The 25,828-nt window shown below is 38.1% G+C and overlaps 1 pseudogene; it reads right to left on the bottom strand.

Moving 5' to 3' along the window:
- Positions 1 to 23,490: 23,490 nt before the first annotated feature.
- Positions 23,491 to 24,234, bottom strand: LOC143543547 (dirigent protein 22 pseudogene; annotated as a pseudogene).
- Positions 24,235 to 25,828: the final 1,594 nt, after the last annotated feature.

The raw sequence follows: 25,828 nt of genomic DNA, 5'->3' as shown, positions 1-25,828 counted from the left end.
AATTCTCTGGCGTAACACATGGTGTGATTCGAACTGACAACCTCACAAGGTTTAGCTAAAATCCTTCGTTGTTATAATTCATCAAAAATCACATAAGTAGGGATTGAACTTGAGTCTTCATTGGAGACAGGGGTGTGCATGGTGCGGTTCGGTGCAGGTTTAACTAAAACCGAACCGAAAACCAAAATTTCGGTTTTATGATTTTTTAAAATCGTTCAGTTTTGATTTTTGCGGTTTTCGGTTTCTGGCTTCGGTTTGGTTTTGGATGCGGTTTTTTCTTTAAACTAAAAATTAATAGAATATTGAATATTTGGACATTAAAAACTAATAAAAGACACATTTAAAATCAAAACTAAAAGTTCCAATATTATTAGTTATTAACGCAGAAACTAAATATATTTGTTATTAACCATACATAAAAACTAAACAAATAGTCATTGACATATATTTTTTAATGGTTACAGTTAAGATACTATGGTTATTTCATTTTTTGTTATTTCGGATCCGTTCAATTTTTTCGGTTCTTTACAAAATACAAAACTGAACCAAAACCAATATTTCGGTTTTTTCTAAAGTTCAAAATCGAACCGCCGGCTTCTAATACGGTTTGGTTTTTTCGATTCTTTTTTTTCGGTTTCGGTTCGGTCTTTACGATTTTGTGCACACCCCTAATTGGAGAATTCAAACCTTCCTACTACTAGGTCACAAGTTGATATATTAATTTATTGATTTGTTTATTTATTTAGTATGATTATAAAAGTTTTTATGGAATTTTAATCTATTTTAGATTTAAAATATATATTTTATGTAAGTACTTTCTTGAGGAAACATTGGCATGAGTCATGACCTTGTGTTTGATTTTTGAAAGTGGTTGAATGCGAATTTCAAAATATTTGACGAATATCGTGTTTAAAAGTCTTTATAATGATCGATTACATTTAACTTCTTATTATAGACGGTTGTCTACGAAAATCTCTAAAAGTTTCAAGCCAAAGCGTGTAAACAAATAGGTCTTTATATAAACTAAATAACTAATATATAATTCTTCTTTTAAACAAATGGACCTTTAATTAATATTTGGTTCGTTTGATTGTATAATGGTATAGTTAGTATTTTTGTAAAATGTTTTAGAAAAAAAAATAAAGATAAAATTTTAGAAACTTAAGCAAAGTGATACATCAAGCTAAAGATTATAGAACGATGCATCGGTAGGATGTTAATATATTATAATTATTATCAAATGAAACATTGTCATGGCTATAAATTGTGGTTGGCATGTTCTAATCGGTGTTTTTACTTATTACAATATATTTAGTTTAGTAAACACTATAATTTATAAACTTGTATTTCCGTGGTTATCAAAATGAAAATGACACACAATTAATTATATATCAACACATGTCTTTATATGAATACGTGTGTAACATGATGTTTCTGTTATTTTCATTTATCATTATTATTGTTTATCACATTATCATCATATATTAACACATGTGTGTAATCGGTGTGTTATATATATGTGCTTAAGTTGGCTTATTAAAGATAGATGTTGAAATTTCATTTGTTAACTAATTAAAGCACTATTTGAATCTTGATTAAGATTAAGATTAAGCTTTAAAGTGATATAACATGATATATGGTTCAAGCGTGTGGCTTATATATTCTTTATCTAAAATTTGAAAAAGAACTAGACGCCATTATATATTTGGATATGACACGCGTAGTATTGAAAATATGTGTCTATCTCATCAAATACACGCATAAGGAAGAACTCAGGAAATGCCTTTAATATATAACCATCGAGTGTAATCAACTACATAATGTTGTATATCAAGATTTTTTCATATTCAGAATGCCTTTAATGTTGTATCTTCAGTTTTTGGAAACTTATAAAGCTCATATGATCAAGAACTCAAGCATTGCGTCTATCCTGGATTATTTTGAAATTGTCAGTTATTTATATTCATCCATATCGAATTCTAAAAAACAATACCATTTTGGCTGGCTCATTATCCATCATATATCAAATAAAATCCTATAGATCTAGCAATGATGAAATTTCGATTCTATGAATCTATGAGAAGTGAAATAAAAATTGATACTGAACTTATTTTAAGAGATGCAACCGGAACGAAATTTATAAAACAGTCATAGAAAAAGAATTCTATCATTTAGGCTTACTCTACTTTGGGATTTTTTTAGAATATCAAATATCAAAACTGATTCAATTTCTTATATTATAATGTATAACGGTATTGAAATTATAATTTACTTGAATATAACATTGAATACCAGAAAACTATATGAATGTTGTATTTATTAACTTAACACTGTGATGCACCTTTTGTGCGAATGGTATCCACTCATGTCTCGAGTAACACTCGTTGACACATCGTATATAAAGGTTCGGAATTAGGACATGATCTCAAAGTTATGTGTTAGTACACACTTATCACTTGATTCTTGTATGTTAGTTTGACTACTGTAGATTTGATACTTTGAGATTCACCTAATTATACATGTGAATCCAAGTATCACCATTAAGTCTTTAACCCGATAGCTTTTTGAATAGCAAAGGAATAAAATAAACAAATTGTTTCATCTAGTATGATGAAATTTAACTTTTATTCTGAACTTACATAAAATTACTTTACAGTCTCTATTGTTAGTTATCCATCACGTATTTGGTCTTTGAACGAATGTTCGTTAAAAAGGTTCTATTAAGTTTGAATAAAGTAAATTACTTTACAATCTCTATTGTTAGTTATCCATCACGTCTTTGGTCTTTGAACGAATGTTCGTTAAAAAGGTTCTATTAAGTTTGAATAAAGTTTGTCTTCTGCCTTTATTTAGAGCAAACAAACATACCTAGTAAAATCTATTTTCATCCAACAATAAAAATATAAAGCCCATCCCCTCATTTCCCCTAACTCTCCTGAGATGTCGGTAGCGGGGGAATCATGCTCGGAAATCAAAAGCGTGTGACCCTTAATATTACATGCCTGAAAATCATTAAATTCTGCTCTTCATCGACTCGATCACACATTTTCTAATTTTCACCGACAGAAATTCTAATTTGCGATTCACATACGTTGATGCCACTGTAGGTTTTAAGTCACCATAAGCGTTCACAATATTATAGGAACTCAAGTGACTGATTTTGATTAGTAACACTTATAACCAACAAGTGAATTTTTTGCCCGTTATATTTATTGAACTATGAGCAATTGGTCTTCTTGTCTAATAGTTTGGGATGATGGTTAAGGCTTGAGATTTTTATGGTATTAGGAGTAGAACCTGACTTATATATCATGTCTCATTAAAACTTGTTCGGGTATTAAGGCTGAACGTTGTTACAAAAAAATATATATATTAAACTATTAGGGCGGACGGGGCGGTGCGTGGTGGCCTCCCCGTCACGCGTGATGAGAAAAGCCACACCGCCGCCGGTCCTATGGTCACGCGAAAACGGGTATTTTGTGTGATGGCCATCACGCTTGGTGGGGGTGATTTCCAAGAAGGAATGTAGCCGTTGGGTGGGGATCTAGCCGTTGGGGGGGGGGGGGTTTAAATAAAAAAAACAATATAAAACCAAAACAAAAACATAACCAAATCCAAATCAAAACCAAATCCAACTCAAAAACACTCTCAAACTTCCCCTTCATTCACAACAAAAAAAATATGGAATTTCCGAAACACTCGATGCCCTTAGACACCGATAGCTCTTCGTCTTCGGACGATGACATTCTCGAATGGTTCCCGTTGCTATACAAAGAACTTGAAGGCCCGAGCCGTCCAAAGAAAAAGGTGGTGGAGCGTGATCGTATACATGCCCACGACGTGCCAATGAACGACTATTTTGTGGAGGAGCCGAAGTACAACGACGAGACGTTTAGGGAACTCTTTCGTTTGCCGAAATCTTTATTCTTAAAGATTGTAGCCGACGTCGAAGCAAACGAAGAATGGTTTCAAGAATCTTACGACGCGAGAGGCAAACGAAGTTTTACGCCGCTTCAAAAATGCACATCCGCTATTCGTCAACTAGCGACAGGTAACCCACCCGACCAATTCGAAGAATACTTACAAATGTCTGAGAGAACTTCACGTGAATGTCTACAATTCTTTTGTAACGCGATTATAAAATTGTATGCCAAAAAGTTTCTACGAAAACCAACAAGACACGACATTACACGTCTTTACGCCGCACACGAGGCTAGATGGCATTTTCCAGGGATGCTCGGTAGCATCGATTGTACACATATCGAATGGAGGATTGTCCACGGGAGTTGCGAGGGGCGTATGTTAGGGGTGATATCAAACGACCGACCATCTCATTAGAAGCGGTTGCGTCAAATGATTTATGGATTTGACATTCTTATTTTGGTGTTCCCGGCTCAAACAACGACATCACTGTTCTGTACACATCACCGTTGTTTCAGAGCGTAACAGATGGCACCACACCTTTCTGTCCGTACTTTGTCAACGAGAGATATTACAGACGTGGCTACTATCTTGTCGACAGTATCTACCCGCAATGGTCTGTTTTTGTGAAAGCCTTTTCGTTTCCTGTCGAGACCAATGAAAAGACGTTCAAGAAGTTGCAAGAATCGGCAAGAAAAGATGTCGAGAGAGCTTTCGGTGTTTTAAAGGGTAGATGGTGCATACTCATTCGACCGGTTCGTGCAATGAAAAAACCACAATCTATAGCTACGTGTATGCATGCATCATATTACACAATATGTTAATAAAAGAAGATGGAAATGCAATTTCTTCAGATTGGGTATCGGATCCTCCGACTTATGTTCCCGTTCCCGATGATGTCCAATTAGACTTGCGGGATGAAGATATTCATCATCGGTTGAGATGGGATCTTGTTGCGCATATAGGTTCTTTAGGTTTGGAATTTCCGGATTCAGACGAAGAGTAGACGTTCGTTGTAACTTTTATTTTTTATTTATAAATTTTTAAGTTAAATTATGTTCTATTAAACTATTGTTTTTATTTTTAAGTTCTATTAAATATTGTTTTAATTTTTAAAGTTACAAAAAAAAAATAAAAAAAAATTCCATCACACACCATCACACCACACCACCACCCATAGTAAAAAACCATCACATGTGATGGAATTTGGGTTGGTGATGTGGCATAATATAATTGGGTGGGGTGTGTGATGAGTGATCACACCACATCCACCACCCCTCCTCCCCTTAAATCTGTTTTTACATTTAAGGGTATGTGCAAACTTCCAAAACAATGGGGACTAGACTGCAAATCTGGATTTCAAGACCGCCTCACGTGAGTAATGTTGGACCGTTGAATGAGTTGGTTGGGCTAGTTGAGTGGTTAATGAATCCCGGTGCCAACTCTCCACATGTAACTCATGTTATCGGTCAATAAGATAACCTATTTTTCAATGTTGAGTTGCTTTCATTCTAAGGAATATATCAATTTCATTATTATTATTATTATTTATGTAAAATAAAGTTATAAATAAAATTAGAGATTTAGAGATAAAAAATAGGATATTTTTAGAAACTGGATAGGAATTGGTTTCGGATATGGTCAAAAAAAGTCAAAAAAGGGTCGGGTAGGAACCGGTTTAAGGTATGTTCGAGAATTTGCATGGTTTTTATTGGGTTTTGGCCAGGCGGGGTACAGGTGAAACTGGTTCTGGCAGGTCTGCGTCGGGTTTGGGTACCATTTTTCCGAGGAACCGAAACATGGATTGTTCCGTATGTCAGGTAGGACTGGTTCGGTTTTGAGTCAGGTCCGGAAATGGGTTTTTCCTATGTCTACATGAAATATTGCAAGAAAACAAATTAGTGTGGGTTCAAATTAGTGAAAGTAAAACCTAGTGGGCCATATACATGTCAAGATCCTTCACTCGGCCCATATATAAGACCGTGCGTAGTGAAAAGTTGTGACCAGCGTTTTGGCCCATAGCGTTGGGGAATAACTTCCCTCGGTGTTTTGGAGGCATTTTGGCCTTTGAAAACTCTCATAACATTGTGGAAAATACGTTGATTGAAGAAATTGATTATGCGAAGGAAAGAAACCATCTACTAGAATAGGAGACGGTGACGTTTCCCACACAGTGACTACGATTGGTCTAAACTCAATAAGAGAGTAATGATTCTCACAATATTTGATAACATTAGTTCTATTAAGATTTTTAAATTATTTTTGTTATCACAGTATTGTTAGGCCATGAATTTTATACTGATGATCCTTTATCCTTAACTATCTTATGGATAGTTTATCCTTGAAATATGTATCAGGATATAAAGGATCGACGATCCTCAGTATTACTTGTTTACTAATGATTGCGTTTAGTATGATGATGTGTTAGACAGGTGTGGCAACATTAAGACATATTTGCATCAATTATCCTCACAGAGTACTCTATAGCTGGAGCATGGATTCAGGATCCTAATTCAACGTAGCTGTTAATGGACGAACTCATGTGAAGATGGATGTTTAAATATCAACAACGGCTACAAGACTCGTTCTCCCGCTTATCTCGCTACTGGACGGCTATTGGCACGTGGTCAAAGGTCGTGAAGCGGCTAGTGGAAGACTTCCGGATAGTTAGGGAATATTGTTAGTGATATTTTCTTATTTAATTGAGATATGATCGACTAGAAAACACACATGTACTATCACACACTAGAGCAGAAAAAAACATTCTCTCCATTCACTAGCTTACTTTTGTAATCTCGATCATATACTCCACAACGATTGTAACACCCTTTTTATCTAATATAAACGACGGTGATAGTTTCATCGTCCGGGGGTTTTTTGTGCCGGAGATCAAGATAATCACATACTCATTGACCAAAGGTTACCTTGTTGATCCTTGACCGAAAAGATTCGACCAACGATTACTTAGTTAATCCTTGACCGAAGAGATTCGACCAAAGATTACCTTGATAAGTTTTGACCGAAGTAAGACTATCTTGATTAAGGGCTTTCTCCCTCGTAATCACATCGCCGAGTTCAACAAGATTTCACTTATACATTAGTTATTATCGAGTTAGCACCTTACCTCACATTTACAAATTTGGATACTTGATCCTTAGCAGATTTTTGTCCAAAATAATTTGGCGCCCACCGTGGGGCGATTGGTTCTATAATCCATATCATTTCCATCGACTCTCGACATTTTCATACCCATATTACTTTCAATGGCCTCTCAATCAACCTCTGCTTCATCAACCATGCCATCATCGGTTTCTCTCTCATCATGGACCTTGCCACCAATGCCTCCGCCAATCACGGGAGCACAACGAACTGTTGCTACTGGAAGCAAGACGCAATTACCAGTCTTCCAGAGCTCAAAAACCGCTGGTGCTGCGCCGGTGGTTAACACTAACAATGATGTTTCATCTATGTTTTCGCAGGTTAAGGCATATATGGAGCAACAGAACAAGACTAACCAGAGGATCCTTCGCGAGATAGAAGACATTAAGAAATCTAAGAGGCCGGCAGAGGATCTCACCCCTCTGATGCCTAGGATGTTGGATTTCACAAGTCCAGGATCCCTGGCACAGTTTCCGCAAGGATCATCCATCCTTCAACAAGGATCCATGGGTCCTCAGACTCAAGGATCCTCAGTCTTTCAGCGAGGACCATCCATCCTTCAACAAGGATCCATGGGTCCTCAGACTCAAGGATCCTCAGCCTTTCAGCAAGGATCATCCATCCTCCAGCAGGGATCCATGGGTCATCAGATCCAAGGATACTCGGACTTCCAGCAAGGACCATCTAGCTTCAACCATGGGTCGATGGGTCAACCGACGCAAAGTTCCTCGTTGTTCCAAAGGGGATCAGGGATGCTTCCTCCAGGATCCTCCGGGATTCCTTATCAAGGATCCTTCTTTCAGGATCAAGGATCCTTTGGATCCCAACATCAACGATCTTCCGAAGTCCATGATGGGGACATAATCCCCATGCAGACCATAGCTTCTGGAGGACCCATTCCGATTGCTGACTCCTCTTATCCCAGATACTCGTCAGGGATGCCAAACTTCACCCAACAGAGAGGTAACTGGTATGATCCTATATCCTTAGACACTAACCATGGTTTCATGCAGGATGCAGGTATCAACCAGGAAATGGCCAGGGAGTTGCAAAAACTCAAGAATATGATATCCAGTGTTCCCGGGGTGGTACGTCCGATTCCTGAGATACCGGAAGGAAGTTACAAGTTATCCAGATTCGCTCCACCAATCTGTGATGTAGAAATCCCGAAGCGGTTCCAAACTTCCAACATGAAGACTTATGACGGGAGCACTGATCCTGAGGAACATGTTGCCAAATATAGAGAAAGGATGGAAATTAATCCTGTTCCTGAAAGACTCAAGGAGGCTTGCCTTTGCAAAGGATTTGGAGCCACACTAACGGGAGCTACACTGAAATGGCTGCTAAGTCTCCCCCCTTTCTCGATTACATCTTTCTCTCATTTAGTTAATTTGTTTAACACTCAATTTTCTTGTAGTCGGAAATTTGAGAGGTTAACCAGTGATTTATATCGTGTTATCCAACCTAGTGATGAATCCCTTAGGGATTTCGTTACCAGGTTCGGCAAGGAAGCTCTAGAAATCCCAAACCTTGATATGACTACTGCTGTTGAAGCATTCAAGACGGTAATTCAAAAGAGCTCCCCTTTTTATGATGATTTAGTGATGACTCCGTGCAGGACATAGATGAAGTCAGAAACAGGGCATTAAGATACATCCGATTAGAATAAGATAAAAAGATCCAGGATCGTCTCGGGGGACAAACGAAACAAGAAACTCCCGAAAATAATAAAGGATCCTGGAATAGGAACAACAATTCGAAGCCGTGCGCCAAGTTCAACAATCAGAATTATGGGCAGTTGAAGAAGGAGATGACGATGAAGACTATCCTTGCATCCCCGACTATTGTTTCTCTGTGGATACTCATGGCTTGATCTGTGCCATGAAGGATCTGGGAGAAAAAGCAAGGTGGCCCCGAAAGAATGAGAAGGTTGTCGGCTTCAAGGACAAGTCTAAGTGGTGCGCCTTAGATTTTGGCCACACGACAGACGAGTGCATCGGCTTAATGAGGGAAATTGGATACCTCCGGAGCAAGGGTCACTTTAAAGAACTCTTAGGAAGAAAGAAATCCAAGATCCAGGATCCTGAAGATCTTCCACAGAAAGCAACACCACCACCGCCAGATGCTCATGTGATCAACTTTGTCTCCAGAGACTACGAATTATTTAAAGATTCTTGTGCCATAGAAGAAAGTCCCGTAGAAGAATTCGAGTTGGATAATGAGAGAAGACTGCTCATCCCCACTACTCAAGTGACTGATCAGAGAATCTTTTTCAATTCAAGGATCCAGGATCCTCATCAGGACAAGCTGGATGTGCAAGCAGTCAATTTCATATCTGGAGGTTCAGACACATGTGGAACTTCTTTCTCTGCAGCAAAAAGACTCGCCAAATAGATCAAGATGGATAACGGGGATCATCCAATAGTGTCGACCACATTAACAACAGACAAGAGAATCTTCTTCGATGAAGAAGACAAGCTGAACATTCAGGATCCTCATCATGACGGTTTGATTATTACTTTATTTATCTCTAACCATTATGTACGCAGGATCCTAGTGGACGGTGGCAGCTCAGTCAACATTATCCAACATGATGTCCTCAAGAAGATGAACATTTCAAGAAGACATTGGGGGACATCAACCTCCCAATTTACATAGAAGGGTTAAATTCATACCAAAAATTTTGTGTTATAGATAACCTTTCCTGTTGCAATGTTATTTTAGGTAGGCCCTGGTTCCATGGGATGAAGGCAGTAGCTTCAACTTATCATCAATGCATCAAGTTACCCACTCCTTGGGGAGTAGTAGAGATAGTTGGTGACCAAGCGGAGGCCAAGAATTATTATTCTTCATCAATGAAGCCAACAGCCAAGCAAACTATAGCATAGCAACTACAGCAACATCCTAGGGACGTGCTGGAAGCTCGGGAGAAAGACCTTAAAGAAGTATCATTGGACCCAGAGGATCCAGAATTAAAGGTGTTCCTAGGATCCAGTATCCCCAGTAAGATTGAGGAGGATATAATATCCTTCTTAGGGCGAAGAAGATCTACCTTTGCCTTCAAGCACTCTTACATGACAAGTATTTCAAAAGAGGTAATCACTCATAAACTCGGCCTTGATTTTTCTGTTAAACCCATCCATCATAAGCGAAGGAAATTCGCTCCTGAGAGGAACAAGATCATACAAGAAGAATTTGAAAAACTTCTTAAGTTCGGTATGATCAGAGAGGTTCAGTATCCTCGATGGCTAGCTAATGTGGTTGTTGTTTCAAAAAAGAATGGAAAGTGGAGGGTGTGTGTCGATTTTACCGATTTAAACAAGGCATGCCCCAAGGATCCTTTCCCACTACCACATATAGATTCCATGGTGGATGCAACGGCAGGACGTGAAATGCTTACTTTTATGGATGCTTTCTCTGGATTTCAACAAATTCAGATGGAACCATCTGATCAAGAGAATACAACATTCATGACTCCAACCGGCATATACTGTTATATTGCTATGCCGTTTGGACTAAGAAATGCAGGGGCAGCATACCAAAGACTAGTCAACATGATGTTCAAGGATCAATTGGGGAAGACCATGGAGGTCTACATAGATGATATGGTGGTGAAGTCAAAGAAAGCTGAGGATTACCTTAAAGACCTCGAGGAAGCAATCAATATCCTTGACCATTATAACATGAAATTGAATCCGTCAAAAGGCCATTTGGTGTTAAGGCCGGAAAATTTATGGGATATATGGTAACCAAATGAGGAATTGAAGCAAGCCCCGAACGGATTGAAGCCATCCTTAATTTGAAGTCTCCTACAAACGCCAAGGATGTCCAAAGGCTCACAGGGAGGATAGCCACTCTCAATAGGTTCATTTCGAGATCCTCCGAGAAGTGCAAAGACTTCTATGACATCCTTAGGAAGAATAAGAAGTTTGAATAGACGGAGAAGCATGAAGTTGCGCTTACAGCCTTAAAGGATTACTTATCCTCAGCTCCAGCTCTAATGAAGCCCGTGGACGGAGAATCCTTGTATCTATATCTTATTGTCTCAGGAAATGCAGTGACTGTCGTCTTGGTAAAGGATCATGAAGGTGAACAACATCCTGTTTACTATGTAAGTAAAAGTCTTCTAGATGCGGAAGCCAGGTATTCTCATCTAGAAAAATTAATTCTTGCACTTATTATGGTTTCTACTAAATTGAGACATTATTTTGACACTCATCCTATTATTTTGAGAACTAATTATCCTGTAAAGAATGTTCTTAGAAAACCAGAGTTATCAGGTAGAATGGCCAAGTGGCTGTAAAATTAAGTGCATATGATATCCAATACGAGTCAAGAACAGCAATCAAGTATCAAGCACTAGCGGACTTTGTGGCTGATTTCACTAGTAATCTACAAAAAGAAGCTGACTTGGAGGTCCAACAACTGGAAAAGACTAAGGATCCTTGGATACTCTTCACTGATGGAGCATCCAACGTGAGAGAAACAAGATTGGGGATCCTACTGAAATCGCCACAGGGGGACATATTACCCCAGTCCATAGCTTGTGAGTTCCAGGCAATAAACAATAAAGCTGAGTACAAGGCTTTAATCGCAGGTTTGCAATTAGCCAAAAGCATGAGGATCTGGTATATTCAAGTTTATGTAGATTATTTATTGATAACTAACCACTTTAATGGCTCGTATGCTGTTAAAGGTGAGAAACTAATGAAATATTTAAATGTTGTGAAGGAGTTATCGAAATCCTTCGAAATATTTAGTATTACACAGGTACCGAGGGAAGAAAACGCTGGGGCAGACGCTTTGGCAAACTTAGCCTCATATTTGAAGATTACTGAGGATTTGAAGATCCCAATAATCCACATTATCTCGCCAGCAATAGGAGAACAGGAAGTTAGGGAGATAACGAATGATAAAGAAATCGTGCTCTGGGATCCTTTATCCTCAAACAACAAAGGATCATGGATCCATCCTATCAAGAACTATATTCAGACTGGAGAAATTCCAGCCATAGAAAATCCCAAGTCCTTCAAACTCAAGGTATCCCAATATATTTTGCTAAATGATATGGTATATAGAAAATCTCTTGCAGGTCCATACTTGAGATGCATTGAGGATCCTGAGATCCAAGAAGTACTCAAGGATTTTCATGAAGGAGATTGTGGCAATCACACAGGTGGAAGAGCATTATTTTCCAGAATACTTAGAACTGGATACTTCTGGCCAACAATGAAGAAGGATGCAGTGAAGTATTCGAGGAAATGTGATGCTTGCCAAAGACACGCGAACATCCTTCATCAGCCGGCGGAGCCTCTATATCCTATATCCTCTTCATGGCCCTTCATGAAATGGGGTATGGATATTGTGGGCAAGCTACCAAAAGCACCCGGTGGAAAGGTTTTTATGCTTGCTATGACCGACTACTTCTCCAAATGGATTGAGGCAGAAGCATTCGTACAAGTCCGAGAAAGGGAAGTAATATCTTTTATTAAACGAAATATTATAACTAGATTTGGTATTCCTGCTGAAATTGTTTGTGACAATGGTTCCCAGTTTATCGGGAATAGAACCACTAACTTTTGTGATAGTTGGGGCATCAAAATGATTACTTTCACTCCAGTTCATCCTCAACCCAATGGTCAAGCAGAGTCTAGCAACAAGATCATCATCAACAATCTAAAGAAGAAGCTAGGATCCAAGAAAGGAAAATGGGCTGAAGAACTTCCTTATGTTCTTTGGGCAGATAGGACTACGCCTAAAAATGCAACAAGCCAAACACCCTTCTCATTGGTGTTTGGATCAGAAGCAGTAATTCCCACAGAAATGGTGGTTCCTACGGCAAGAACGAGCATCCGTGATCCTGAAGCCAACGAAGAAATCCTTCTTGAAGACTTGGATATTGTAGAAGAACTCAGAGACCTGGCCAAGATCAGGATGGCAGCCTATCAACAGAGGGTAGCTGGGGCATACAACAAAAATACCAGAATCAGAAGATTCCAAGAAGGAGATCTAGTATTGAGGAAAGCCTTCTAAAACACAACAAATCCGGCTGATGGGAAGCTAGCGCCCATATGGGAAGGACCTTATCAGATTGAGTCGGAAGCAGAAAAGGGGCATATCATTTGCTTACAATGGAAGGCAACAGGTTACCAAGAGCATGGAATGCCATCCACCTCAAGAAATATTTTTTCTGATCAGGATCCACTATCCTGAGAGGATATATTATCCAAAAAAGGATCTAGGATCCTTAAATCGGTAACATCTTTCTGATCAGTTATTCTTTTTGAATTATCACTGTTAATTTAAGGATAATATATTCTTAACACTATATCTTTTCCAAGTTTTGAATAACCATGCAGGATTATAATAATTTAGTTGATGTTCAAGAGGTTGGCCACCCCTCCTTTACATTTGAGGTACTATCTTATTTCCCTTGGCCTAGCCCACGTTTGGATATGACCCCCGATGGTCATATCCCCTACGGTTTAATGGTTTTCACCTTTCTCACGATCGCCAGTAACGCACGCTATCCGATGTATAGTCCGGGGCAGCGGGACCAGTACACGTTTAGTGGTTGACAATTTCGTTGTTTTCGGCTATATGAAGGATCCTACGATTTATGGTAGACGTACCATACCACCGGTTTATAACGTTTTCACGTTATCTCACGTTTGGGCTAAATCCCGGTTTGGGCGATGCCCCAGTTAACATCCGTATTTGGGCTTGTCCCCAGTTTTGGGCTTGTGCCAAGTTGCACGGGTTTGTCCCCAGTTACACGGGCTTGTCCCTAGTTACACGGGCTTGTCCCCAGATTATTTGGGCTTGTCACCAGCTTAATGGGTTTGATCCCAGTTAATATTACTAATTATTTGCAGTAGATTTTCTAAGTTCTTTCTGAAGATCAAGAAATTAAGGATCCCGGATCCTTAAGCTATTCCTTTAAGGATCATTAAGAGTTCAATACTTTTGGTAACTTAGGTCTATTTAAGACCTTCTGGTATGATCTCTGTTAGTTAACTTATGTATGATATTTGTTGCAATAATTTTGGATATTTCAGTTTACAAGGCTATTCTCTTAAAGTTGTTTGATTACTAAGATTTTTATCTATTTTAAGGATACTTTATCCTAAAATTTGCCCTTTGAGGGAATTATTTTATATAAATTTTATCAACTATTAAAGATATTTTATCATAATATTTATTATTTAAGGATATCTTATCCTGAGTTATTTTCTTAAGGATCTTTTATCCTGTAAATCTTTTACTTAAAATTATTTTTCTAAACTTATAAATATGCTAAAGTTATATCTAACAAAATTTTGAAAGTAAATAACAAGAAAATAGTCAAAAGATTTATATATTAATTAAGATAAGCCACAAGGACTTATCCAAAATTCTTAACCCGGACTTCACCATACGAAAGATGGACCATCCACGGGGGTTAAGTGGGAGTTACTAACAGTTCATAAGTGCAGGAAATTTAAAAACAGGGGAAACAAAGGCTTCATCCCCACAAACAAAGGATCCCTCCACCTTTGTCACCCCCGCGGATTGTCTTAAGGATCATGGATTCTATATCCTAAGTACTATTGTTTATTACAGACCATAGAAGTTGTTCATAAAAACATCAACACTAAACAAAAAAGTGGGCTCGGGCCTTGTCTTTGATATCCTTCATTGCTTACTTAAGCTGCATCCTCAACCGCAGCATCACCTTCTCCCTTGCCAACTTCAACCGCCTCCTTAACGCCACTAGTCCCAGCCTCGGTGACTTCAGCCATCTCCTCGTCATCTTCACCACCAAGATCGTCAAGAGCAGCCTTTCATTTCTCCACATCCCAGGCCGACTTGTCAAAAGCAGGATCACCGGCCTCCTTCGCCATCTTGATCCGCTCCTTGAATACCGACCTGGCAGCCCACACCTTGGCTTCATCAGTCGCCTGCTCCACTGCTTCTTGACGTTGGGCTTCGGCTAAGGATAGTTGGTCCTCCAACTGTTTCTTCTCCTTGGAGAGCTGGATCATAGCCTTGTCCTTAACAACCACAGCCTTCCCTAACCCTGACATTTTCTCGCTCATCTGATGGATAGTCTTTTCATAGTGATCCCTCATAGCGGTCACAGCCTATCAATAAATTTCATATCAGAATTGGGACAATATTGGATCCTAAAATACTAAAGGACAGAATACAGTATACTTACAGAGTTGACAATGTCATAATGGGTCTCTGGATCAGAGGATCGTTTCCTCTTGGAAGCTGCGGACTTGGCCCTGGTCGTGGCAGTCTTGGCCTCGGAGCTGGTGTCTGCCTTTGAAGCCTCCTTCTTGACAGCAGGAGAAGTAACCATATAGTCGATGTCATCTAGGGAGAACTTGAGAGCGGACTTTCCTGATTTCTTGGTGCCTGTAGAAGAAAAATCGACAGATAAGTGTTCTATTTTTTTTATTTACCTTAAAATTATTAACTTTCTTGACATGCTTGAACTTGAGGAGATATCACAAAAACCTTCAACAAATCGAGCTTGAAAGGTCCTAACTTCGGTATCCAGTGCTAAGAACCGTTTGCTTTCTCTTCTGTTCCAGGTAGTTTACTCAATGAAGCGAAGTCCTCAACTGTAGACAACAAGAAAGAATAAGGATTAAAATAGAAGCATAAAGGATCCTGCTATTACTTAAGGATCCAGGATCCTACCCTTCGTGACCCACGTTGAAGGAAGATCAGTTCCCCTCGGTATTGAATCACGTTTTACGAAGAAAAATTGATTCCTCCACACGGAATAATTTAGAGTGGCTTTTAAGATCGGATGGGGCTGTCAGTGCTTGGATTTGAAGATGAAACGAGCGGGATCGTGGGTAGTAAGGGTGTATAAGTATGATAACTCGGGAAGGCCGAAATCGATTTTCTCCTCTTCAATGATTCTCTCGATAGTGCTGAGAACCCTTCAAACCATCGGCATAGCCTGTATGTAGGATATGCCGGTAGAGTCGAAAAACCTTTGGGTAAAAGATGGAAAAGGGTACTTGTAGCCGATCAGAAATGGAGTCGCTGGAAAACAGATCCAAACCTTGGAGTACACATCGCACCTGACACTGGATTCGTAGGGTCGGAATAGGGTTTTCGGAGGAAATAACGAGTGAAAACCGTCGACCTCGGGATCCGTGAACTTGCAAATCTCGACTGACGGATTGGCAATGAGGCACTGAGGTTCCATTTCCGACAACACGCAGTCAGTTGGAAATTTGTTCGGAGGGCTTAGTGGAAGACGGAGAAGAAGAAGACGAAGCAGCAGACATGGTTAAAGAAAATAAGAGAGAAAGGTAGGAAGGATACCTGATGCGTCGGAAGAAGGCGTGTATATAATCAAAGATATAGGGCGGCATATATAGACGGTTATAATTAACCTTGGGGGTTAAATGGTAAATATTCTGTCAAAACCGTCTCATCTATCAGTTTTCGCAGCAATTTTGAATTTCAAAATGACAGCTGTATTCCACTGTCACCCGCCATTTTGGGGGCAATTGTTAGGCCATGAATTTTATACTGAGGATCCTTTATCCTTGACTATCTTATGGATAGTTTATCCTTGAAATATGTATCAGGATATAAAGGATCGACGATCCTCGGTATTACTTGTTTACTAATGATTGCGTTTAGTATGGTGATGTGTTAGACAGGTGTGGCAACCTTAAGACGTATTTGCATCAATTATCCTCACAGAGTACTCTATAGCTGGAGCATGGATCCAGGATCCTAATTCAACGTAGCTGTTAATGGACGAACTCATGTGAAGATGGATGTTTAAATATCAACAACGGCTACAAGACTCGTTCTCTCGCTTATCTCGCTACTGGAAGGCTATTGGCACGTGGTCAAAGGTCGTGGAGCGGCTAGTGGAAGACTTCCAGATAGTTAGGGAGTATTGTTAGTGATATTTTCTTATTTAATTTAGATATACACACATGTACTATCACACACTAGAGCAGAAACAAACATTCTCTCTATTCACTAGCTTACTTTTGTAATCTCGATCATATACTCCACAACGATTGTAACATCCTTTTTATCTAATATAAACGACGGTGATAGTTTTCACCGTCCGGGGGTTTTTTGTGCTGAAGATCACGATAATCACATACTCATCGACCAAAGGTTACCTTGTTGATCCTTGAACGAAAAGATTCGACCAACGATTACTTAGTTAATCCTTGATCGAAGAGATTCGACCAAAGATTACCTTGATAAGTTTTGACCGAAGTAAGACTATCTTGGTTAAGGGCTCTTTCCCTCGTAATCACATCGCCGAGTTCAACAAGATTTCACTTATACATTAGTTATTATCGAGTTAGCACCTTACCTCACATTTACAAATTTGGATACTTGATCCTTAGCAGATTTTTGTCCAAAACAAGTATGTTTTGTAAAAATTTTTACTTACTCCAACATTATTTCATCTTTATAAATATAAGCCTCTTAGCAACTCAATATTTACACATTTATATTTCTTCTAATATTGCATATAACCCAGTGACGGAACAGGAATTGTTTTCGATGAGTTCAGTGTTTTTCAGTCTTTGATTTATTTAGGGTTGTATTCAAGATTTTCGGGCGCCCCGAACGAGTATTAAAAGGTGTGCCTTTATATAAATTTGTTTTTTCGTAGTCGACAAAAGTTGTGAAAACAATACACAAACACAAAGTTATTGTAGCAATAAAGAAAAGAAAGTTAAACAATAAACAAAACGATGTTAACGGTTTTCTATAGTCGAATGTTAACCAAACAGATTACTTTAACAATAACAAAAATTAAAATCATTGTATGGAACTTATCAAGGTTATTGATTAACTAATAAAACCGATAAAGCTACATCGTAAAATACTAAAATAGATATATCATGAAACAATTTATAGAAAACAAGAAACATTATAAAATTGCTTTAAACTATTGAATTAAATGATGAGTGTGCAATGCGGCCACTTCTCGATTAAGTTTGTTGTTATTTAAGCTTGGTTTTGGCTTTTGTATAATGACCTTTATTTATACTCTAGGGTCTTCTTCTAACCCTTCTTCTTTATCTTTATTATTTAGAACCAGAGTTAGTCCGCTGAAGCAAAATCTAAAAACACCACTATGACTATATCTTCAATTGTTCTTTTTTTTCAATGATAATGGGTTCGATCATCGAAAAAGAATGGGTTCGTTCGTTAATATGGTAATTGTTAGGATTAAACATACACACGAACCGAGCACAAACAAGAAAGCAATAAACGAATACGAGTATTTAACGTGTTTAGGTCTAAACTGGCCTATGTCAACGGGTGGCAACTAGGTATTCTTTATTGAGTGACAAATAATTACAAGTATATAGCGATGTTTAAATAGAAATTGAACTAGGGTTTATAAATAACTGAACAAGAAAACCAAACCGGGTCGAGCTTCGGTCTGGCCACCCTATACTCGTCTGCCCTTTGGACTTTAAATGATAAACCGGGCCAACAAGGCCTACGAACCTAACAATATCCCACTTGGAGGCCTTGAGTACTCTCGCCTGCACTCCTGATTGTACTTCTGTAAACCGAACGTTAAACATCTTCTAGTTGTCGCCGCCTTCTCATAAATTAACCTGAAGGCCCGTTGAAGCTCCCCGGAGCTCCAACACGTCAATCATGGCTAAAACTACCCCTGGCCCGTTCTTTGTCCCTATCGGCTCCCGTTGAAACAAACTACCGGATCCCGAGATACCCTGAGAACAAACATTCTCCATATTCAGCAACTAATCTACTGGATAGACTTTTACTGCTGGAATACGGGTTTTCTTAATCTACTGTTGACCTAGAACTATAACTGAAACACGACTTGTGTTCCCACTATCATGATGTCCTTTGAGTGATTTAACATTCCTAGCTCATTCATCCTGAATCTTCACTCTGGCTCTAGGTTTGTTACTTGCAAAACGAACCTTCTTCTGCCCACGAGATTCTGTGAACCGGATTTTGTCTTTCACCAAAACTGGATCCACTCCTTTTGATGACATATCGACCATATACAACGAACCCATTTTCTTGCCACGAGCAACCATGAGATTCCCTTTGACTACCTTCCACTGCCCATTCCCGAACTTAACATTGTGCCCCTGGTCATTCAACTGCCCAACTGAAATCAAACGTTTCTTTAAACTTGGAATAACCCTCACATATTTCAAAGTCCAAGAAGTACCAGCTGAAGTTATCAAATCAACATATCTCATACCCGTAACCTCTCAAATATCATCTTTCGCTAGTCGAACCTTTCCAAAATCCCCAAACTTTAGATTCTTCATCGTTTCACTACAGTAAATGGCATGAAACGATGCACCAAAATCCCATCACCCAAGCATCAACGTTACTCTCAACACTGCAAACCAAAGCCTCATCACTAGTGACCCCGTCATCTGTTTCGTCTTCTGTAACGTTCACCTCTTTCTTACCATCCGAACACTGATTCCTGAAGTGTCCCTTCTCTTTACAACCCCAACATTCAATATCTTTACGAGTCCTTGACTGACTCATCTTCCTGGTCCCACTACCTCGTTGTTTTCCCCTACCTCTGCCTTCTGTGACTAACATATATCTTGATGATTCAGCCGAACTTCTGCGTCTTGAATCTTCTCCAAGAATCAAATCCCAAATCCCATCAAAAGTAATTTTTGTAGATGAACTACAAACCGCAGTCACTGTTTGCGACCAACTGTCAGGCAAAAAGTATAATTACAATAGGCCTTGAACTTCATCATCAAACTTAATGTCATCTGACACTAAGCGAGACAAGATCAAATTAAGATTATTAACATGCGTTGTAACTGATCCACCCTCTATCATTCTTGTTGTCACTAGCTCTCGGATAAGATAGACTTTATTCGCTGCCGAAGGCTTCTCATACATGTTGGATAGTGTCTCTATCATACCACGGGCTGTGGTTTCTTTCATGATGTTAAACGCCACATCTTCCGACGACGACAATGTAATACAAGCCCTAGCTTTCTTGTCTAACTTCTTCCACTCTGCTTCTGACAAATTTTCTGGTTTTTCATCCTCAAGCACTACATCAAAGTCTTTCTAACAAAGTAGCACTTCAATCTGCTCCGATACCACTTGTTAAGATTAAACACACACGCACGAACCGAACACAAACACGAAAGCAATAAACGGGCACGGGGATTTACCGTGGTTTGGTCTAAACTGACCTACATCAACGGGTGGCAACTAGGTATTATTTATTGAGTGACAAATAATTACAAGTACATAGCGATGTTTAAATAGAAATTGAACTAGGGTTTGTAAATTACTGAACAAGAAAACCAAACCGGGTCGGGCTCCGGTCTGGCCACCCTACACTCGTCTGCCCTTTGGACTTCAAATGATAAACCGGACCAACAAGGCCTACGAACCCAACAATAATATACATTCTATATAAAACCGAAAATAGATCGAGACCCGTAAAAAATAATTCATGGCTCTGCCACTAACCAACCTCACCACCACCACACAACTATTATGATCGGTCAACCTCAACAACCACATAACATCTACCTTGTTGTCAATTAACCTTGACCGTCAGACTATCACCCGCCTTTGAAAACTAATACCAACCAAGATCGTCGCCATTGCTACATCTCTAGCATTGCCTCTAAGTCTCTAACGTCCACCACCAAGCATAACCCTAGATAGATATACTGTATTACTTTGTAATCAATGGCATAAAGTGGGCCATTAGTTTGCTCATACTATGCATTAAACTAGATGAAGCTGCCCATAATATATGATTGAGTAGGTTTGGTTTGTTCTTGAATGATGATAGCTCTTGGTTGTTTATGCTTGGATGTTTTTATTTCCTACTATATACTTGTTTCTTACAATGTATAGTATTTGATTCAATGCATGGGGCCATTCTACCAAAATATTCAACTTTATCAAAATTCACATTCTAATGTTTTTGAAAATGGTGTAAAATATGAATTTGTTTACTACTTTATCCTTGAATGGTCTTAAATATACAAACTAATATACTTTTGTAAATGGTCTTTTATGTACATGATTCACACTAAGAACATTCAAATAATTGATTTTGTTCATGGTTTATAAACAAGTTACAATTATATATACAAGTAAGCAAATACAATATGAAAAACTTACAATACGGTTAAAATAAATACAATGGAAAATATGAATAGCGTGTTGTAACAGAACGCTACGGCCACATGTTTTATACGAATTGCTTAAATAGTTTGTGTCGTATCTGCTTTGAGAGTATCTGTAGCAGTTACCGTGGAGATTATCAATTAGCATGAAATTCACTTGAAAAATGTATGTTCAAGTTGCTTGAAAAGTAGAAATCCTTTGAGTTTGATTCTTTTGATGAGAGCATACAAAGTTCTCGCGTTCGAGTTTTGTAGTCCTCAAAAAAGACAAAACTGTTAAATCCTTTAACCTCCTTATAATTAAACAAGAAACACAAATTTTATTAAATCTCTTTAATAAATAATAACAATCCAATTTGTTTAATTATAGTTTACAAATTCATTTAGAGGTTAACTTTACGATTTGATGTTACACTTTTTAGGCTTTGTGGACCTAGGGTTATAAACCACCCACGAAACACTCTTTTCAGGCTTTGTGGAGCTAGGGTTATAAACCACCCACGAAACACTCTTTGAGACTGGAAGGCAAAGCCAACCAACCGTGGGACGCGAAATATCTTTTGTAGGGGAGGTAACTTTACCCACGGAAGAAATACATAAGATAGAATAACTCAAAGAGTTAAGCGGGGGACGTAATGGATATAAAAGGTTGGACATCGCATGGCAAAGGATTAGAAACCAATCACAACCTAAGATTCCTATAATGCTCACGATCGCACGTTAGACCAATCACAGGAAGCCATCGTTGTACTAGCAATGACATGTATCTCCGTAGGCCAGCTATTATAGCCAATCAGAAACCTCTAACATGCTCAGCTATGTAAATAGAAGGTTCTATTAGGAGGGATAGTTGGACCAATCATACTCGACCATGTCGGCTATAAATACCCATGCAAGGCTAATGGTAAAAGGATCAACAACTTATTCTCTCAAATAATTACTACAACTTACCATACTGATTCTCACGATGAATGGTGGTTACGAGAAGAACCCTCCATTCCCCTTCTCGTAATGAGTTCACAGTGTTCTGTTTTGCAGGTTAAGCAATCTTAATCCACTCATCACTCGGTTGAGATATTAAACTAACCCCCTCAGGGTTGATTTGGTGTTTCTTTAGGCTTGGTTTGTGAAGACTGAAGAGGCTGTCCTCTTAACTCAGACTTAAGCTCCAAACACACTGCAATATCTATAAAATGTAAAATCAAATGTCGTAAATTGGTTAAAATCTTTTTAAAAACAGTCGCGAATTGGTTGAAGTTGTTATTGATGATAAGTTTCAACGGTCACAGTGGCCAATGGGTAGCTAGTAATATGTCTACGAGGAACCTTCAGTTTTTCATACGAGGAACCTTCAGTTTTTCATTGACGAGCCAATGCATATGGAAAAAATAAGAAAAAGAAAAACCAATACACATATTATTCTTAAACAAGCACTTTTTATCAACGAATACACTATCTACTCTACACATACTTTACACATGAAATCATCATACTTGCACTCCACATGACTTGAATTTACAACCATTTAGTTGAGAATTACACCACTTTACTACGAGGATGTCCCCATAAGGACACTTAAACAAACCTTTTGGGTGGTAATTAGTCTGAAAAGATTGAAGACGTGATGGGAACAAAAAACATCTTTTGTTTTTATTTTATACCCAGCTAACGCACATGACACGCAAACCTAATTTTAAACATATAGTTTTGTTCATCATACGACTATAAAAATCACTTTAGAAGAATCATATTTACATATACATTGATAATATACCAATAGTCTACAAGCCTATTAGTATTTATCATTTTGCATATCATGTTTAGCCAAAAGAATATAATAGTCTATTAATACTATTTAACTATACGTGTATAGACATCTTGGTACCCACTTGAGAAGCACGATTGCCTTTCTTTAGGTACTCATTGAGTGATTAATGGGACCTTTTGAAGTCCAAGTAGAAGTTGCCTCATTAAAAGACAAAAGTAACATCAACTTCATAGAATCCAATTATGTGAGAAATTGATAATGTTATCTATTTATTGATTGGTTGCAAAACATTTGATTTCATAGAGTTTCTTTCTTATCCATTGAATTCTTGAAGAATATTAATTACGAGGCCTTTTTTTGTGGTCTATTTTTCAGTATTTGTTATTAGTAATAATTAAGCTTGAATTTAGAGGTATATCAAGTGAATGAGACTGATATATAGATGGAAATTTACTGATTATATCATAGTTACTCAAACAAACAAGTTTTATATTCCAATAAGACTAATAATGTTGAACCATAACATTATATTCCACAACTGCGTCACCGGATGTAAGATTAAAATTATAAGTTTTTGCGGTGGCGACACCCCTTGCCATCCTAAAAACACCAGAGCCACCAACAATCGGCATCTCACGATACGTATGAAACACTCGGTTCCGCCCCAAAAGACCGAGAGTACTGCCATTATAATCTGGTCCAGTTAAAACCAAGTTCATGGTCATAAGCAAGCCGGCCTCTTCTAAGCACGCCGAACCATATATGCCTTGCGCATGGCCCATGACAGGAGAGTTGGGTTCAGGTCCCGTGGTGAGCATGTCATCAGCCATAGCAATGAAACCAAAACCGGTTGGAGAGGTGTTGGTGATGTTGGATTGGGCAACTCTATACACTGTGGGGTTAGAGCCACTTACTAAGTCGTGTAGATAGAAGTGGAGGTGGGTTAGCTTTGGGGTCATGTTCGGTAGGTTATTGAACCATTGTTCTATGGCTATGGGGTCTTGGTCAAGGCTATGGACTAAAGGTATGGCCAAGAGTATCATTGAGCTTAGTATGAGGATTATACATGCATTCACCATATTGATCTTTGATGTACATGTGTGTATCGATCCTGATTGGTGCTTATATATGTGCAACCTGTGTTTGAATAAATATAGAGGGTTGGGTATGACATTATTCTAGTTGGTTTAGCTAATACACTACTTTATTATTTTAGCATTTTATTTATGGAAAACAATATAAGTTGATAATTAAATATGATTCATAACTATAATTCTTTATAGTATATACATGAGTCAAATGGCGTGTGATGTTGTCTTCGTTTAACCAAACCAATGACTTCATTATATAAATCTTATATATATATATATATATATATACACCAATGTTGTAAAAGTAGGTCTATAAGGCCGAGTACTTCCTGAGTACTCGCAGGCCCGGCACCGAGAATGCGAAATTTTTTTGGGCCAAAGACATAATTTTTTTTGGGCCTTTAGCAAAATGAACATTTTTTTGGGTTTAAACAATTTAATTCGAAATGGCCTTACTTTATTATGATTTGAGTTGTGTAAAAAATGTTGTGGAAAATTAACTTAAAAACGTCTCAAATAAGATTAGAATCCACAACCCTTTGGTTAGATGTCATACCCATTACCACTAGACCAAGCTAGTGGTCATCTAATTGTGTTGAAATATTTAATATACATATAATTTTTTCGTAAAAGTAAATATATTTAAAAAAAATAAAAATTCGGGCCTAGCGGGGTGCCGGGCCCGTGGCTGTCGACTACCCCGCCATACCCTATAGCCGACTATGAGTATTCGCTACAAGGTATGACACCGAGAGAGTTTCTTTAACTCTATCTAGTTAATAAGAATTGATCAAAGGTGATCAAACTCAGCCATAATTAAATCTAGTCGGTCAACTTAGGCCGATTTTGATTTAAAAAATAAAAATAATTCATATTTATATAATATTAGAAAAAGAATATCAGTTTTTTTTAACTATTATATAGGAAATTTTAGAAACTTTAGTATTAAAAATGTATTTATCTTATTTATATTAATATTCGCTTATTTTGTTATAAATATTAGTAAACTTATGACATTTGACATATATAATATCTAAAAATTAAATGTGTTTTTATATACCATTTCCGAATACACCCAACTCTCCAGTCGGCCGCTAAAAATTTGCCTAACGACTTTTACCACTATGATATATATACACATTATCGATAGAGTACTATATGACTTTGGTTTCCTCTTCAGTTCTTTGTGGATAAATATTGTAAAGAATCATGAGAATATAGATTATGTTATGTTTATACGTTAGGAAGAATGAGGCATGAAACATGAAATACGTGAATACATGCTAGGTATGTAATTCATATTCGTTTATAGTTAGATAGATTGATGTAGTTATTATTTTTTAAGAGTGAATTGCGGTTTTTATTTATATGGTTTGTCCAAATCTACAATTTTGGTCCAGTTGTTTTAAATTTGCGATTTTCCTCCCCGTGGTTTCATTTCACTTGCAGTTAAACCCAAATTTACTAATCCCGTTAAGTATGGTTGTTAAACCTATCAGGGTGCTCTTCACGTGAGGGGTTGTTTTGTCCCCTTCCCCCCAAATACACCCCAGCCTCTCATGTGATGGGGCTTGCGAGTTAAGACCGGAGTTTATTTGGGGAGAAAAGGATAAAACTGCCCCTCACATGAGGGGCACGCTGATGGGTTTAACGACCAGACTTAACGAGGTTAATGAATTCGGGTTTAATTACAAATGAAATGAAACCACATGGAC

This window comes from Bidens hawaiensis, unplaced genomic scaffold, assembly GCF_021521415.1.
Source record: "Bidens hawaiensis isolate Kalapana, Puna unplaced genomic scaffold, B.hawaiensis_p1.1 tig00013186_1, whole genome shotgun sequence".
NCBI classification, from domain to species: domain Eukaryota; kingdom Viridiplantae; phylum Streptophyta; class Magnoliopsida; order Asterales; family Asteraceae; genus Bidens; species Bidens hawaiensis.
The sequence above is the reverse complement of the archived record's forward strand: the minus strand, read 5'-3'. Positions and strand labels throughout refer to the sequence as shown.